This window comes from Pseudorca crassidens, chromosome 5, assembly GCF_039906515.1.
Source record: "Pseudorca crassidens isolate mPseCra1 chromosome 5, mPseCra1.hap1, whole genome shotgun sequence".
Lineage (NCBI taxonomy): Eukaryota > Metazoa > Chordata > Mammalia > Artiodactyla > Delphinidae > Pseudorca > Pseudorca crassidens.
In genome coordinates, this window is record NC_090300.1 from 73,805,921 (window position 1) to 73,822,343 (window position 16,423).

The 16,423-nt window shown below is 40.9% G+C and overlaps 1 protein-coding gene across 2 annotated transcripts in view; it reads right to left on the reverse strand.

The window, feature by feature from the left end:
• FGF12 (fibroblast growth factor 12) overlaps positions 1-16,423 on the reverse strand; it is a 566,085-nt gene that overhangs the window by 249,213 nt on the left and 300,449 nt on the right. The window lies entirely within an intron of this gene.

The window sequence follows — 16,423 nt, forward strand, 5'->3', positions numbered from 1 at the left end:
AGCAGTCTGGACCGAGGCGGGTAGCGTGCCCCCGGTAGAAAATACTAAAAAGTGAATAAAACGTTCCTTTAGAAAACAAGCCACCAACCGCAAGAGAGGAGAGGAAGGCAGCAATTTAACTCCCTGCGGCCCGCAGTTCTGGAGATTAGGAGGTCCGTCCCGGCTGGGTGAGGTCTACGGAATGCATCGCACCGGCTGCGGTTCTCCAGGGGCCCGCCGCCCGAGTTCTGGAATTCCGAGAGGCGCGAAGTGGGAGCGGTTAGCTGGAGTCGGGGTAGGGGCGCCAGGCGGGGGCAGCTGTTTCCAGCTGCGGCGAGCGCGACTCCCCGCCAGCAGCGCTGCAAGGAGAGCGGGAGGCGCGGGAGGCGAGGGAGGGGGGAGGGAAGGAGGGACGGGGAAAGAGGAAGGAAGGGAGGGAGGGAGATCCTCGAGGGCCAGGCACCCCTCCGGGAGAAACCCGCGAGAGGCGAGCGCCGCGGGTACGCGGGGTCCCGAGAGCAGGTGCTCTTTCTCTTTCCTCTTTCTTTCTGGCACAAGACGGGCACAGTTGGTGATTATTTAGGGAATCCTAAATCTGGAATGACTCAGTAGTTTAAATAAGCCCCCTCAAAAGGCAGCGATGCCGAAGGTCTTCTCTCCAGCTCGGCGCCCACACGCCTTTAACTGGAGCTCCCCGCCATGGTCCGCCCGGGGCCGCCGCACCGAGCAGCTCTCCGCACAGGCTCAGAGGGAGCGAGGGAAGGAGGGGGCGCCCTAGCGAGCTCGGGATCAGGTCATCGCCGCGCTGCCCGGGGCCCCCAGGCTCGCGCGGCCCGGCAGTCGGCGGCTCACAGGCATCAGATCAGATGGGGATTACCCGCCGGACGCTAGGCCGATCACTCAGTCCCGCGCGGCCCATCCCGGCCGAAGAAGGAAGGGACCCGCGCGCTGCGAACACCCGCGCGGCGGCTCGGGTGGGGCGGGGGCTGGCTGCGGGCGACGTCGGCTCCAGGCGGCTGCGGCTCCGCTTCGGAGCTACCCACCATGGTCTGGCGCCCGGGGCGCAAGAGGGGCCCCCTAGGCGGCCGGGTCTGGGGGGCGGGAGGCGGCTGCGTGTACCACTGGGGCCCTCGGGGCCCGACGCAGACTCTGGTCCGGGGCCAGGAAGCAGGTGCGGGCTGCCGCCAACTCGGCCAACTTGCTGCGCGGGTGGCAGCTCGGAGCCGCGGGCTAGCGGGGTGCCCCCCGCCGCCTCCTCCCCAGGCCCCGGAGGGGGCGCTCAGGGCTGAGTCCCATTCGGGGGCTGAGGCTCCAGGCGTGCCGAGCCGCACCGGCTCCTGGACGCCACCGCCGCCGCCTAGCCGGCTCGCTGGGTTGGAGCGCTTAGCTCCACAGGAAACTCCAGGCGGGGACGACCGCCACCGAGACGGAGGGTGGGACGAAGAGCAGGCGGCCGCCGGTGTACCTTTGGCGCTGCTCGCCCACTCGCTGAGAGCTTGGGAGCGCCCAGGTAGGGCCAGCCTGGGGGCCAGGCTCCCGGAGCGCAAGGAATCGCAGAGAGCTCGCGTCTTCCTCCCCTCCCTCGCGCCCTCTGTTCCCAGACTCTTCCCCCTCCCTCCCGTCACCCCTCTCCCCCTTCTCCGCCTTCTGTCTTTCCCCTTTTCTCCTCTCTACGCAATCCTACGTGATTGAGGTTTGTATGAGAAATTCTCAGAGGCAGAACGAAGGAACTGCAGCTCCGGTCGGCTCTGTCCCATCCCTCCCCCAAGAGAAAACACTACCGGCCCGTTAAAGGATCCCGGGTACACAGAAAGGGGCTAGAGGTGAGGCGCCCACAAAGCAATCTGCCGTCTCTCCAATAAGCTGAAGCACAAAGAATTCCCTTTTTAGAAAGGAAGGCAGCAGACACTGGAGAAGTAACAATGGCCTGTTGGGTCCACCTTCAGCACATTTTGGAACAGGAAAAAGTGTCTCCATATTTGAGGAACCCAGATTTCTGGTTTCTATCAGGAAACGTGCAAAACAGGCTCAATCCTTAAAATAAGGAACCAGGTGAGCACCCTGCAAAGAGGGGAGGATGGAGGTGGAGTGAGAGGGTGACTGTGGGCAAGGGCAGTCAACAACCAGCTGTGGAGGGCAGTCGGGTCTCCAGGAGTGCTTGTGATGACAGCTGGATGCAACAGAAAACTCAGCGGAGAAGATAATGTCACCCAAGTTAAAATGCAGCATGAAAAAATTTGGAAACATAAAGGACTAGTCATGCTAAGGCCTGGAAGTGGCTATTAGTCATACTTAGTATCTCTCTTCAATCAGTCTTCAAATATCCCTAGTCCCTCCCCTTAACAGACATTCCACTAAGCATCAAGGGTACTGCCAAAAGAGTTAATGGATGATTTCCAAGCAGAAACATGTATGTTGGAAATACCCTAAGAGTAGGCAAGGAACGTGAAGGCCCTGGCAGCTACTGAGAATGGACGTGGGCTGTGGAGAGGGCCCAGGAATTCTCCAGATGTGGGCACAAACCTGGGGGCCTAGTAGAAGGAGAAGAATTGAGGCCTGTGAGGCTGTTTAGAGCAAGCACTGTGTTAAACAGCCCCACCATGTCTGGGGGCCTGGACCTTTCATGCTGCAGCTGGACATAACACAGGCAGACAGGTTTACGAGGCAGACAGCTGGGAGGATTAAATAGGCCAGGCGCCCTGAGAGGGGGGAATCCCAGCTGTCAATGGGGAGCACCACATCCCCTGCAGCTGTTCAGTGTGCCTGAATAAGGGCCGTGAACTTGGGATTCTAACAGTACATAACAGGGGAAAAAGATATACACACACACACACAAACATGCACGCGACCACACACAGACCTCTTCTCCAAAACTGAATCCAGCCAAATACATTTTCAAAAGCGCATCTGGATGTGGTAAGGGACATTACTGAAAATCAATTGTTATCACTGTCAATGATATGGGAAATGTTATGGGAACATCTGGGAAATGTTCACATTTCACAGATAAAATTACGTGTTTTCCTTCCTTGGCTACCACAAGGCTTGTCTTATTCTTGAGGAAGGCAGGTACAAATAGTACTGGCTGGCTTTGGGGGCTCCTTGCCTCTTGCAGTTCAACACCCAAAAAGGAAAAGGTCAGCTAAGGTGAGGAATCCAGAGAAACGGGCGAGAGAGGGGTGTATCCTGAGGCCTTGAGAAAATCACTGCTAAACTGTGAGTCTTTTTCTTATCCTCAAGATGGGAATAATCATTCCCATCTACCTCACAGAACTGAATATGTATGCGCAAGCATTCTGAAAAGTGGAAAATGCCGAATGAGTAAAAGAGATGATGACAGTGTTTATTTTTTTAAGAAAATGCATGATATTCTTCTGAGATGCTTTTTTTAAATGTAGATCCCTGATGGTTTCTCAGAACGTGAAACAGAAATCTCTATGAGTAGGGCTCAGGAATTTTGAGTTTTTGACAAGTTCTTCAGGTGTCAAAGTTTGCGAGATATATAGATATAGATACATTTTAGATAACACATTATCCTAGAAGGGAGAAATAAACTCAGACTCTCAAAAATTTAACACACTTTACTAGAACTACAGTCTGTGCCTGCCCCCCACCAAAAAAAAAAAAGGGCCTGGAAAAAGAATGTGTGTTCTCTAATCTTTGAGTGTGTTAATTTTTTTTTTCCTGTAGGTTTATGAGCCATGAAAGATGTTTTGATGCAGAAGGTAACCAGTGCAGCAGCACAGGAAAGAAGAAGGTGATGGAGGCAGAGATGAAAAAGCAGATAACAGTTGCTGCTTGAAATTTTCTTTGTCTTGACATGACAGTATCGTTAGGCATTTAAGGAACAAAATGAAAACAATAAATGCTAGCTTTCTGAAAGTGACATTCCATGTCTTTAGATCGCTACTAAGCGAATGTGGTGTTTTCGATTCAATTAGACAACAAAAACTTTACTTCTTCCCTTGCACTCCTGTGGCTATTGTCAGGGTGCTTTTTAGCTGTTGAGCCCTTTAACTCATCATCAGCATCATTTACTTCATTTCTCCAGTGAGAAGAAGAGGTAAATACAGGGAAATCTGAGAAGTTAGGTCCTATTTACATGGCTGTTGAGATCAGAAGCAATACCCTAGTTAATTTTTTTATATTCAGAAATTCAGGGACTTCCCTGGCGGTCTAGTGGTTAAGACTTCGCCTTCCAATGCAGGGGGTGAGGGTTTGATCCCTGGTCAGGGAGCTAAGATCTCACATGTCTCACAGCCAAAAAAACCAAAACATAAAACAGAGGCAATATTGTAATAAATTCAATAAAGACTTTAAGAAATGGCCCATATCGAAAAAAGAAAAAAAAATTCATTAGTTTCCTACCTGGGCCACTAATTCTCATAAGTTTTCCTTCATGGTTACTAGGACATTTCCAATGTCTTTGCATTTGGGGTTCAGGAATGAGATTACATCAACCTACTGATTATTTAATTAAAATAATCAGGTCATTTTGAAGGGCAATATCTCAGGCATAACAATACCTTGACTTTTTTGCTCTTTTTTTGAAGAACTTGAGAATTTCCATTTACAATTCTGAAGACAGCGTAGGTGGAAGCAGTGGAATTACTTGAAGAAAGTTGCCAGATACACATTGAAACGATAATTATATTTATATTTCTGACCTCCCTTCAAACAAATAAAACATGGACAGTCTTAATCATCTCTGTATTTTAAGTCATTTCTGTGTTCTAAAGGGAAAAAATACAGAATGTTGAATAGGTTTTCCCTTATTTATAAGCCAAGTCTTTCAACTCCTAAACCAAACTATTAGGACCACTGCAGTCATTCACCTGAAACCTTGAATTAGGCACAGGTTGCATCCAGGCCCTGTTTCAGTTACCAAGGGGAACTCTTTACACCTCTACATTCTCCCTGCCCTCAACAAGCTTATAGTTCATCCCATCATGATCTTATTTGGCTCTTGTCTTAATCACCGACTCACCATATGCTACCGGACAAGTTATTCAGTCTCCAAACCACATCTGTAAAATACATCAATGATAATGACACAAGCAGTACCTATCTAACTGGGCTACTGCAAGGCTCAAAGAAGATGTGACCATAATGTAAAGTATTAGAATAAGCATGCTGTCATTAAAATATCCATTTAAATCAAGTCCCTCCTATAAAATCCAGACTTCCCAAAACAGGAAAACATAGCTTGTGATTCATACACACCATCATTCACTCCTGGACATAATGTATTTAACAAAGGCAGGAAATCTACTTGAAATGAATGATTAACCTTGACACTGTAATGGAAAACAAAATTTTCATTAGCGGAATATTGTCAATGTCCTTGTCTGTTGGGAACACAAAGGAGCCAAAATGAAAAAGTGTCTCCATATTTGAGGAACCCAGATCTCTGGTTTCTATCAGGAAACGTGCAAAACAGGCTCAATCCTTAAAATGAGGAACCAGGTGAGCACCCTGCACAGAGGGGAGGATGGAGGTGGAGTGAGAGGGTGACTGTGGGCAAGGGCAGTCAACAACCAGCTGTGGAGGGCAATCAGTCTCTCCTCATATATCATCCTGCTCTGAGATCAGGCCCCTGACTCAAACCTTGGTGAATATGAGCTCACCAGCCTCTGACACTGCAAGCTTGACGGGCAGAAGAAGACCTTTTCTCCATGAATATTATCCCACACAACGGCTTTACTTCCATTTCCTTTTCTCTTTCAGATTGTCAGTTAAAATAGGTTGACAACAGCAACATAAACAACTACTTTCTAATAATTTGTGAATTCCTTTATGGTGCTTTATTCAACAGTTCAAAATTGAATTACTACATGTTATATGTTTGTCTGGTTTTGGTCATCTCTCAAAATAAGAAAAACAGTATATTTAATTCTTCTTTATTACACAGATTAGGGGTAGTATCCTTATTGCCCAAGTAGAGAAATTATCAATGTTTTGGAGAATGTCTGTTTTAATAAGAAACATAAGCTATAAATAATGTGAGCCAGGGCTAAGCTCCCTGCAGGGTTCTAACTGCATTGCAATTATTGACACACTGAATCCTTATAGCAACCCTATGAGGTATGGTCTGTCATTATCCTCATTTTATTTATTTATTTTTATTTTTTATTTTTTTGAGATATGTGGGCCTCTCACCGTTGTGGCCTCTCCCGTTGCGGAGCACAGGCTCAGTGGCCATGGCTCACGGGCCCAGCCACTCCACGGCATGTGGGATCTTCACAGACCCGGGCACGAACCCGTGCCCCCTGCATCGGCAGGCAGACTCTCAACCACTGCGCCACCAGGGAAGCCCTATCCTCATTTTATAAATGAAGAAACTGGGGCACAGAGAGGTTACGTTGCTTAGTCAGTCACCCAGTTAAGAATTGGTAGAGTTCAAGTGTAACTAATTTATTTCCAGAGCTCCTCTTTTATCCTCTATGTTACACTATATGCCAATAAAAACATGATATCATGAATAATTATATTCATGTAATACAATTTAAAATAAGAATGTAATTATCATTTGCATTGATATAGTCTTTTACTGTTTAGAAATCATTTTCACATGTATTATCTCACTGAGTTTCTCAACAACCGTGTGAGGAAAATTAAGGAGATAATAATAACTCAATTTTACAGATAAATTGAGACACCAGTAAGTGATGTAATCTCCCAGGGTCACACAAGAGATGAGTGAAGATACAGGAGATTAATCCAGGTCTTCTGACCTCAGTGTCCCTCATGTCCCAATTAAGGTCACATAAAGAAAAAATGGGAATGTTATGTGTCCTTTCATCCACTGACCTCTAGTGCTCCCCTAGGAGGGTTTCACATCTTATAAATGACCTTGAAGGGATCATTCAATGTTGGAAAGAACCAGGGGACTCAAGTGTCCCAAATCTCCCTCTGCAGCTGGGCCAAAGAACCAGGGGACTCAAGTGTCCCAAATCTCCTCCCTCTGCAGCTGGGCCAGGGAACTAAGATGGCGGTTTTCTCACCCTTGGCATAAGAGGGTATTCTTTGGTTCTGAGATTGCGGCCTCCAAATACTCTGCTCCTTAGTTCAGTAATTTAAGTTGAGCTTCATGAGAAAATTACAGGGAAACTAAATCAAAACAGAAATTAGAGAAATCTGTAAGAGGATAAAGTTACACTTTTTCCATTCCTATTCCTATAAAAATGTACATTGGTTTGGCTTAAAACACATGTTCGGCACTTGGTTATTTTCCTTCCTAGCTGGATTGAGGATATTAAAAAACTGCCCCAAGTGATTCTCCATCATTTTAGCCCTTTTCTAATTTCCAGTGTCACCGATTCAGTGATACCCCTTCCTTCTAGATGAGTAATGTAGCTTGAAGATCCTCATAAGAATGTAAAACCCATAAGCAGAGGAAGATTGTCTATTTTATTTACTTTCCTATCTCCAGTGCCTAAAATATCACTTAGTATATAGCAGATGCTCAATAAATACTTAAATGAATTAATTAATGAATTCATCCATCCATCCATCTTTTTAAGTTTAAAATGAAACATTTATTCTTATATCAAGAAACAAACTCAGCTAATTCAAGGGTAACCTCCACATTTCCAACTTGATCATCAATACTCTCAAAAATCTGCCTAAATTCAATCCATCTATTAAAGTTGGATAGCCTGAGAGGGTACATGGTACCTAGATTTCTGCCCTGACCAACCTCCACCCCTATATTTAGGTGTAGAGTTTCAGTTCTGATCTTTCCCTCTCTACTCTCAATTTTTCTCTCTCTCTTTCTCTCCCTCTCTCTCTCTGTCTCTCTCTGTTTCTCTCTCTCTCTCTCTCTCTCTCTCTCTCTCTCTCTCACACACACACACACACACACACTCACATTCAGAGAAGAAAAGGAATATAAGAATGAAAAAGAGAGCACAGACATCAAATAAAATGAGTAGTCAATTTTTAAAGTCTCAGAATATGATCAAAATGACCTTAAAATCGTTTGATAATCCTAACATTCATGCTGTCACCCATCTGTACTGAGCTGCTTTCTCCGTGGACCTAGTTGCTCCATTTCTAATTTTAGATTCCAAATTTTCAGGGGATGGATCTTGTTGAAATAGCAGTCTCTTACAGCACCCAGCACATGATTGACACTCAAATTATATTATTAAAATTGTCATAAATTCACATTTTGTCCTCTGTGTGCACATAGCACTGGACTCTACGAAAATAACAAGTAGTGAAAGACCTCACTGATCCTATTTGATATTTAATAAGATTTTATTGGAAATAACTGAAATATACAATCTGGTTAGAGAAAACTGTCAGGGGATCAAATGGGAGTTTTGACAAGGTGACCAGTAAGGCCCTTTCTAAGTCCTAACTTTTTAGAATTCTCTAAAAATAAAATATAAAGTAGAAAGAATATGTGATTTAGAATAGATAATCTTTCTCTGCATAAAGTTACTTTGTCTGAGCCTAAGTTTATTTGCCTGTAAAATGACCTATATTACTTAAAATAATATATTGAAAAGATAACACTGGTTTTTGAAACAAGGAACAGTATGCACGAGTGAATGAATAAATGAATGAATGAATGGATGGGTAGATGAGTAGATGGATGGATGAAAAGTAGCATCATTCATCTACAAACCTCTAAATTCACATTGTTAGGCTAAACAAAATAGCTCAAAACAAAAAATAAAAATATTTGGCAAGCTTCCTTTTGGAATGCTGTGGAGACAAGAAAATGTTCAAAAATTCCAGAGTAGTAAATGAAAGCACTCAGTAAAGTTCTAAGTTATTCACTTAACAATCATTTTCACATAAAGTTATACTCCCCTGTGCTTAATTTTGCCCACTAATACAGCATACGCAACATGAAATCAAGAGGATACTGGGGTAGATGGTACACCATCTACAATCAAAGCCAAGATAGATAGATAGATAGTTGTAAATAAGCATTCCAGTGCTCAGATATCCAGAAAGGAATAAGATGATTGCATAAGCATATTTATTTAAACAGCATTTGGAGCAAGAAGGAGAAGTAATATTTTTGTAATGTTTTAGACAAGATATTAGTTTTTAAACATGCAGTATTAGCTGGAAGGGATCTCATGAGGTCATAATCCCATTCTAGATAATGTATACATATCGTAATCACTAGAAACCATAGAAAAGAAACCTCTTTAAACGTAAGCTAGAAAATTGTCTCTAGTTGGTTGAGTATGCTAAGAATACAGCAATGGAGAAGAGAGCCATTCCTTTCTCTTCATTTTGACAGTTCTTCCTCTCATCCATAAAAAGGAAAAAGACAAGGAAATAGCCATAGCTGGCTTTTAAAAGATAAGTAACCAGAAGCATTTATTATTTTCTGAGGACAAAAGCCAGGGAAAGGATGTTGACTTTATGTTTCAAATAAGTGGGTTTTATTATAAAATAGATTCTAAATATGATCTATATATAAGAGTAGAAACAGAATTTGGGAGTGAGAATCATGACTTACATTTTTTGTTCCTGTGAGGATCTAGTACCTCACTTTGACTATAGTAGATGCTCTGTAAATGTGTGTTGATTTAATTTTGACTTGAAAGTAATACATGCTCAGGATGAGTAAGAACAGTCTCAAGGTTTACCTTAAGCAAAACCTTAGGCATACTTTTATTAATAGTGGTATCACCTTTAGTCTCTGAGAGCATCAGTTAAGTGTGGCTATGAAAAAAGAGAAACAAACAAACAAATGTCTGATATAGAGGAAAACACAAGGTCTTAATCTGTGAATGTGTTTTCCCTTATCCCCTTTGTGCATCTAGCACAGATGTTGGGTTACCTTTTTCTGATGATGCTATGCTGCTAAAACCCGAGTGTAAACCCACAACATTCTCAGAAGAGGAAGAGTTATTCCCTAAAGTGAGTAGAAAGTCATAGTTTCAGGCATCAGATAAAAAAAAAGATATGGGCTTGGGAAGGTGCATTTAACTCACGGAGTAAGGTATGCTCTTCTTTTTTGTACGTGGATTTTGAGTAATCCATCCACACTTAAAGTTTTCCTGACCGTCAAGGGAAGAAATCCTCTACCAGACAGAATCGGGCCAGAAACTATATAGGAAAACAACCTCATAGAGACTCCTAAGACACTAGTCTAGAGCTGTGGACTCCAGAGAATGAACCATATCAAGTTATCTAGATGGTAGTTTCAAATTATCTCTGTGTTGTAATCTCCTTTGTTACACACTGACCTTCAGTAAAGTCTTATATTAACCCCAATTTTTATGTCAGTCAAGGAATCATTGGGTTTTAGTTCAGGCCTTTTAGTTCAAATCACTCAAAAACATAAACTGAAACCTCTACATTTGAAGTACAGGTTAAAAGTATTTGATAAAAACTCTCACCAAAGTGGGTTTAGAGGGGACATATCTCAACATAAAAGAGGCCATTAAGAAAAATCCATAGCTAACATTATACTCAAAAATAAAAAGCTGAAAGTCTTCCTGCTAAATCCAGGAATAAGACAAGGATGCCCACTCTCACCATTTCTATTTAACATTATTATTGGAAGTCCTGGCCACAGCAATCAGATGAGAAAAAGAAATAAAAGATATACAAATTGAAAGGGAAGAAGTAAAACTGTCACTATTTGCAGATAACAGGACACTTTATATAGAAAACTTTAAAGTCTTCACCCCAAAACTATTAGAACAAATAAACGAATTCAGCAAAGTCTCAGGATATAAGATTAATACACAGAAATTTGTTGCTTCTCTATACACTAATAATGAACTATCAGAAAGAAAAAGTAAAAAAGCAATCCTGTTTAAAATCACATTAAACAGGATTTTAATTATTTTAAAAAGAATAAAATACCAAGGAATAAACTTAACCAAGGAGGCTATAAAATACTGATGAAGGAAATTGAAGACGATACAAAGAAATACAACAATATCCCATGCTCTTGGATTGGAAGAATTAATATTGTTAAAACAACCATACTACCCAAATCAATCTACAGATTTAATGCAATCCCTATCAAAATACCCATGACATTTTTCACAGAACTAGAATAATCCTAAAATTCATGTGGAACCACAAAAGATCCCGAATTGCAAAAGCAATCTTGAGAAAAAAGAACAAAGCTGGAGGTGTCACTCTCTCAGGCTTCAGACTATACTACAAAGCTATAGTAATTAAAACAGTATGGTACTGGCATTAAAAACAAACACATAGATCAATGGAACAAACAGCCCAGAAATAAACCTACATACCTATGGTCTATTAATCTACAACAAATGGGGCAAGAATATACAATGGAGAAAAAGCAGTCTCTTCAATAAGTGATGCAGGGAAAACTGGACAGCTACAGTAAAACAATGAGATTAGGACATTTTCTTATACCATTTACAAAAATAAACTCAAAGTGGATTAAAGACCTAAATGTAGGACCAGAAACCATAAAACTCCTAGAAGAGAACATAGGCAGAACACCTTGACATAAATTTTAGCAATATTTATATGTATTTTTGGATCTGTCTCCTAAGGCAAAAGAAATAAAAGCAAAAATAAACAAATGGGACCTAATTAAACTTAAAAGCTTTTGCACAGCAAAGGAAATTATCAACAAAATGAAAAGATAACCAATAGAACGGGAGGACATATTTGGAAATGATATAACTGACAAGGAGTTAATATTAAAAATGTATAAATTGCTCATACAACTCAGTATCAAAAAAAGAAAAAAAAAAACCCAACCAAAAATATGGGCAGTAGACCTGAGTAGACATTTTTCCAGTGAAGATATATAGATGAATAACAGAAACATAAAACGATGTTCAACATCACTAATTATTAGAGAAATGCAAATCAAACAAAGAGCTATCACCTCACACCCCTCAGAATGGCTAGCATCAAAAAGTCTACAAATAAATGTTGGTGAGGATGTACACTGTTGGTGGGAATGTAAATTAGCACAACCACTAAGGAAAATAGTATTGAGGTTCCTTAAAAAGCTAGAAATAGAACTACCATACCACCCACCAATCTCACTCCTGGGTATATATCTACAAAAAATGAAAACACTAATTCGAAAAGATACATGTACCCTAATGTTCATAGCAGCTCTACTTATAATAGGCAAGATATGGAAGCAACCATATCTTGTGTCCATCAATAGATGACTGGATAAAAAAGATGTGAGATATATATATAGATAGATATAGATATATAGATAGATATAGATAGATAGAATAGAATATTACTCAGCCATAAAAAAATGAAATTCTGCAATTTTGAGCAACATGTATGGACCTAGAGAATATTATGCTGAGTGAAATAAGTCAGAGAAAAACAAATACTGTGTGATATCACATAACTAAAGTGTAACAACAACGAATGTATACAGCAAAACAGAAACAAACTCACAAATATAGAAAACAAACTAGAGGTTATCAGTGGGGAGAGGGAAATAGGGAGGGGCACGTTAGGGATATGGGATTAATAGACACAAACTACTATTATACAATAGATAAGCACCAAGAATATCCTGGATAGCACAGGGAATTATAGCCATTATCTTGTTAACTTTTAATGGAGTATAAACTGTAAAAATACTGAATCACTATGCTGTACACCTGAAACTAATAAAATATTGAAAATCAACTATACTTCAATTAAAAAAATAGTATTTGAGGGAAAGGAAAGATAGGGTAGAAAAGAGAAGGGAAAATAAAACTTATTAGGCACCTGCAATGCACCAAGCACAGTACTGGGCTCTATACAGGTTCTTTTACTTAATCCTCAGGGTAACCACATAAGGTCAATATTGTTATCCACATGTACAATGAAAAAACTAAAGGTCAGAAAGGTTAATTAATTGTCTGAAGTATGGGTCTGGTCAAGAATTCAAATTTAGTTTAGCTGACACAAAATCCAAAGCTTTCATCGTGACTTTTTAGATGATGAAACCACAATATGAATTTATAAGGGGACTATCTATACTCTTAAAGTGTTAGAAAAGTTAAGATAACCCATGAGTTAAGGCCACTCAGAATCTAAGTCACAGGCATCCACGTTGCTCGTTCTCTGGTGATCATGACCTCATTTGATGTACCAGTTTAATAACTAGAGCCAGGGAAAGAGAAATTGAGGAAAGTTGATGTCTATTTTCAAGCAACTGAAATATTCTTATTTAAAAAAGAAAGGCATCTTGTGTGTCCAGAGGCAAACTTGGATTCTATTAAGCAGTTATATACAAGGAAGTGCAGACCAACCATCAAACAGACTGCTTCCCAAAATGGGAAAGTAAGCTTCCCATCACCAGAGACTTTCAAGTCAGGATCAGGGACAAAACCACAGGAGGAGGGTTCCAAGAGCTGAAATGGGTATTCTATAAAATGGTTACAGTCAGCATTGCTGGGGTAAACAATGAATCAAAATCACTGTAGCCTGCATCCAAGGCAATACTTGGCAAAACTTTTTTTTAAGAAAGTGAAAAGGTAATGATTAATGAATGGTGAAACTGACGACTACTGGGAAAGAGTGACAGTAAAATGGATTCAAGATTCAAGGAGACAGTCAAAGGAAGCAGATCAGGATAACTGTGAAGAAAGCACAGGGCTAAGACTTCTTTTACATGGCATGAACATGTGTCACAAAGGCCACACAGCTGATCAGCCGCATAGCTGATCAAAGGTGTCACTTCTTAAACAGTTGAAAGGTTAAATGATATTGTTCCCCTGAGTTGTGGCATTCTAGACTAAGGGAAAGAAAACATGAACCTATGAAAATGTAAGTGAGGAAAGCGCCCCAGGAAAGGCCAGTGTAAGAAGCCCCTATGGTGTGAATCAAAACCACAGTGAGTTCCACAGAGGATGGTCATTGACCCTTCTGGATTCCTCTGTAGGAAAGATCCCACATTGAGATAGGATACTTAAAAGTAACCAAAAGTTAATTAGCTTAACAAAGGAAAAGGATTAGGAGGGCAAAGAATAGTGTTAGCAACTCTTTGAGTTCCCTGCACAGAAGGGCTTCTGTAGGTAAACTGTTAGGCCCACCATAGAGAGTGTGAAAATACTTATTTGTCCTGAAGATGCAGTGGTCTGCTACAAGATCAACGACTTCTACCATGAGTAATCGTAGAGAAATCTGGAGACTCAATTTATGGTAGAAAGAAGGAAATATTTAAATCTTTGTACATATAGTATCTTTGCCTTCACTTTTTAGAATGAAAAAGGAGAATCACAACCCTGGAAAACTCAAAACCAGTTTGAGAAAACTTATTATAAACTGAGAAAAATTCTTACAAAATGATTTGGAACTAAATATCTCAAAGCATGGCGAGGAAGACGGCGAGATACTGGATGGTGGATTCCCAGTTGTCACATTCATGAAGTTAGGAATTTGGTAAGGCAACCATCCCACTTCCTGCTTGACAATTTTTAATTTACTGTATACAAAGTATTATCTTCAAAACTGGAGAGTAAGCATGTGTCCCACTAGGAGGCATTTTTGAGAAGAAAGTTGTGTCACCACAGAAAGGTCATTTAACCTTGGGGCATCCGTTTACTCGTCTATAAAATTAGAAAGTTTTAAAAGAATAACTGATGATCTGTATGTTTTAAGTTCTCTAATGAAAGGTTACTTCTGGAAGGGTCCTGAAACCAGGAGTGACATTTAGTTAGGTATTCTATATAACAAGAAAAAAAGTATAGAATATAAAGTGCCCAAATATGTTCTATGTGATCACTTACTCGAAAAAGAAAGGACCTTAGTAGCTGTAGCAAAGACTGTCATGAGAATAAATGACTGATCTCAGTGATACTCTCTGAAGCTGCTAAATTCTCTCAATTTTGGTTCAGAATGGGTTCCTCTATCTCTGAGTGAGTGGTGGTGGAGGAGGAATAAGAAACAATGAAGTGGTCTATTAATTGCAAAGATGGCGCAAAGTAAAATGAAGCTGTTCCCATCACAGGTGGACTTCAGAGATGGTTGTTGTTGCTGGGTATTTTTTTCCTGGGTGCAATATCTCGGATGACTGTTAAGAAGCAGTTTTGTAAAAATGCAGATGAAGGAAAGAGATAATTCTATAGTGAGGAGAGTCAACAGAAGCAGTCTCTTCCAATAAGCCTACTCCTAGCCTGAGCTGAAATCTCATTTTCATGCTATTTTCTCAAAATGGAACCTTGGACAAATTATTCCTCCTCTCTAGAGAGGTCTTCATTTTCTCATACTTAAAATGAGATTAACCAGATGAATGCCAAGGTTTCCTCCCTCTCTTAAATCCTGTGACTCTATATGTTCACCCACATCATACCACATATGTGACACAAACTAGGATATTCCCTTTTATCTTCCTTTTAACTTCAGGGTAGTTAACTAGAGTAAAAGGAGTGATCAGTTATCCTTCACCCCCTGGCTCATAGCTAGATGCCTTCAGTCCCTGGAACTAAACCTTACTGGTTATCTTTTACCACACAGCACTTCTCTGTAACTCTGGATAAAGGCAATAATAATCAAAACAAATATTTTTGAGAGCTAATTATTTACCAGGAATTGGTGGAAGCACTTTATATATATTAACTGACTTAATTCTCACAACACCCCTATTAAGTAGGTATAATTATTATCAACAAAGAGAGGAACAAAAAAGTTAAGTGACTTGGCTAAGATTCTAAGTTAGTAAAGGGAATGACCAGGATTTGAACACAGGAAGTCTGGATCCAGCCTCTTACTAATAGATCAGTCACCTCCCCACAATGTGGTGTTGGTGGCAATGGGGGAAGAAGGAATGGTGGTGTGCTGGTGATGGTTGCTGGAGTTCTTCCTTTTGTCCTACATGTAGCTGCACAGAGTTGGAAAACCTGATATGAAGGATGCTCTCATCTAAGAGTGGCTGATAGCAGGCCCATTTTTCTTCCTTCTCAGTAGCTGAAGATATGTATGAATTGGGAGACTGCATGAAACGCTTGAGAAAAAGTCATATCACACCTTATGATTTAAGTGTTCTCAAGCATTTAATCCTCACAAAAATCCTGTAGGATAAGCATGATAGAGATTGTTATTATACTATTAAAGAACAACACATTGACAGAGGATTAAATTCAATCAGTCAAGATGAGAACTAAAAAGTAATGAAACTAGGACTTAAGTCTGTTGACTTCCAAAGGGATGTCCTCTCCACTCTATCACTTTGGTTCTAATGCCCCTTTCCAGGTCTGACAGTTTCCTCTGATACACTGAACGAATCTTCTTCTCTTTAGCTTTCCTTATTGTTCAACCCAGACATTCACTAAGGAGAGGACGCTAGCAGCTCTGAGCTTGCACAAAATGCCTTACCAGGATTTGGGGTATGGCTGCCTCTGTCCGACAGAACACTAACCATCCGATATCACATTGTTGTCCTGTAATCATCAAAAAGTTATCTTCAATACTGACATCCCCATGGTTTATAATCCTAACTGAGCCCTGTAAT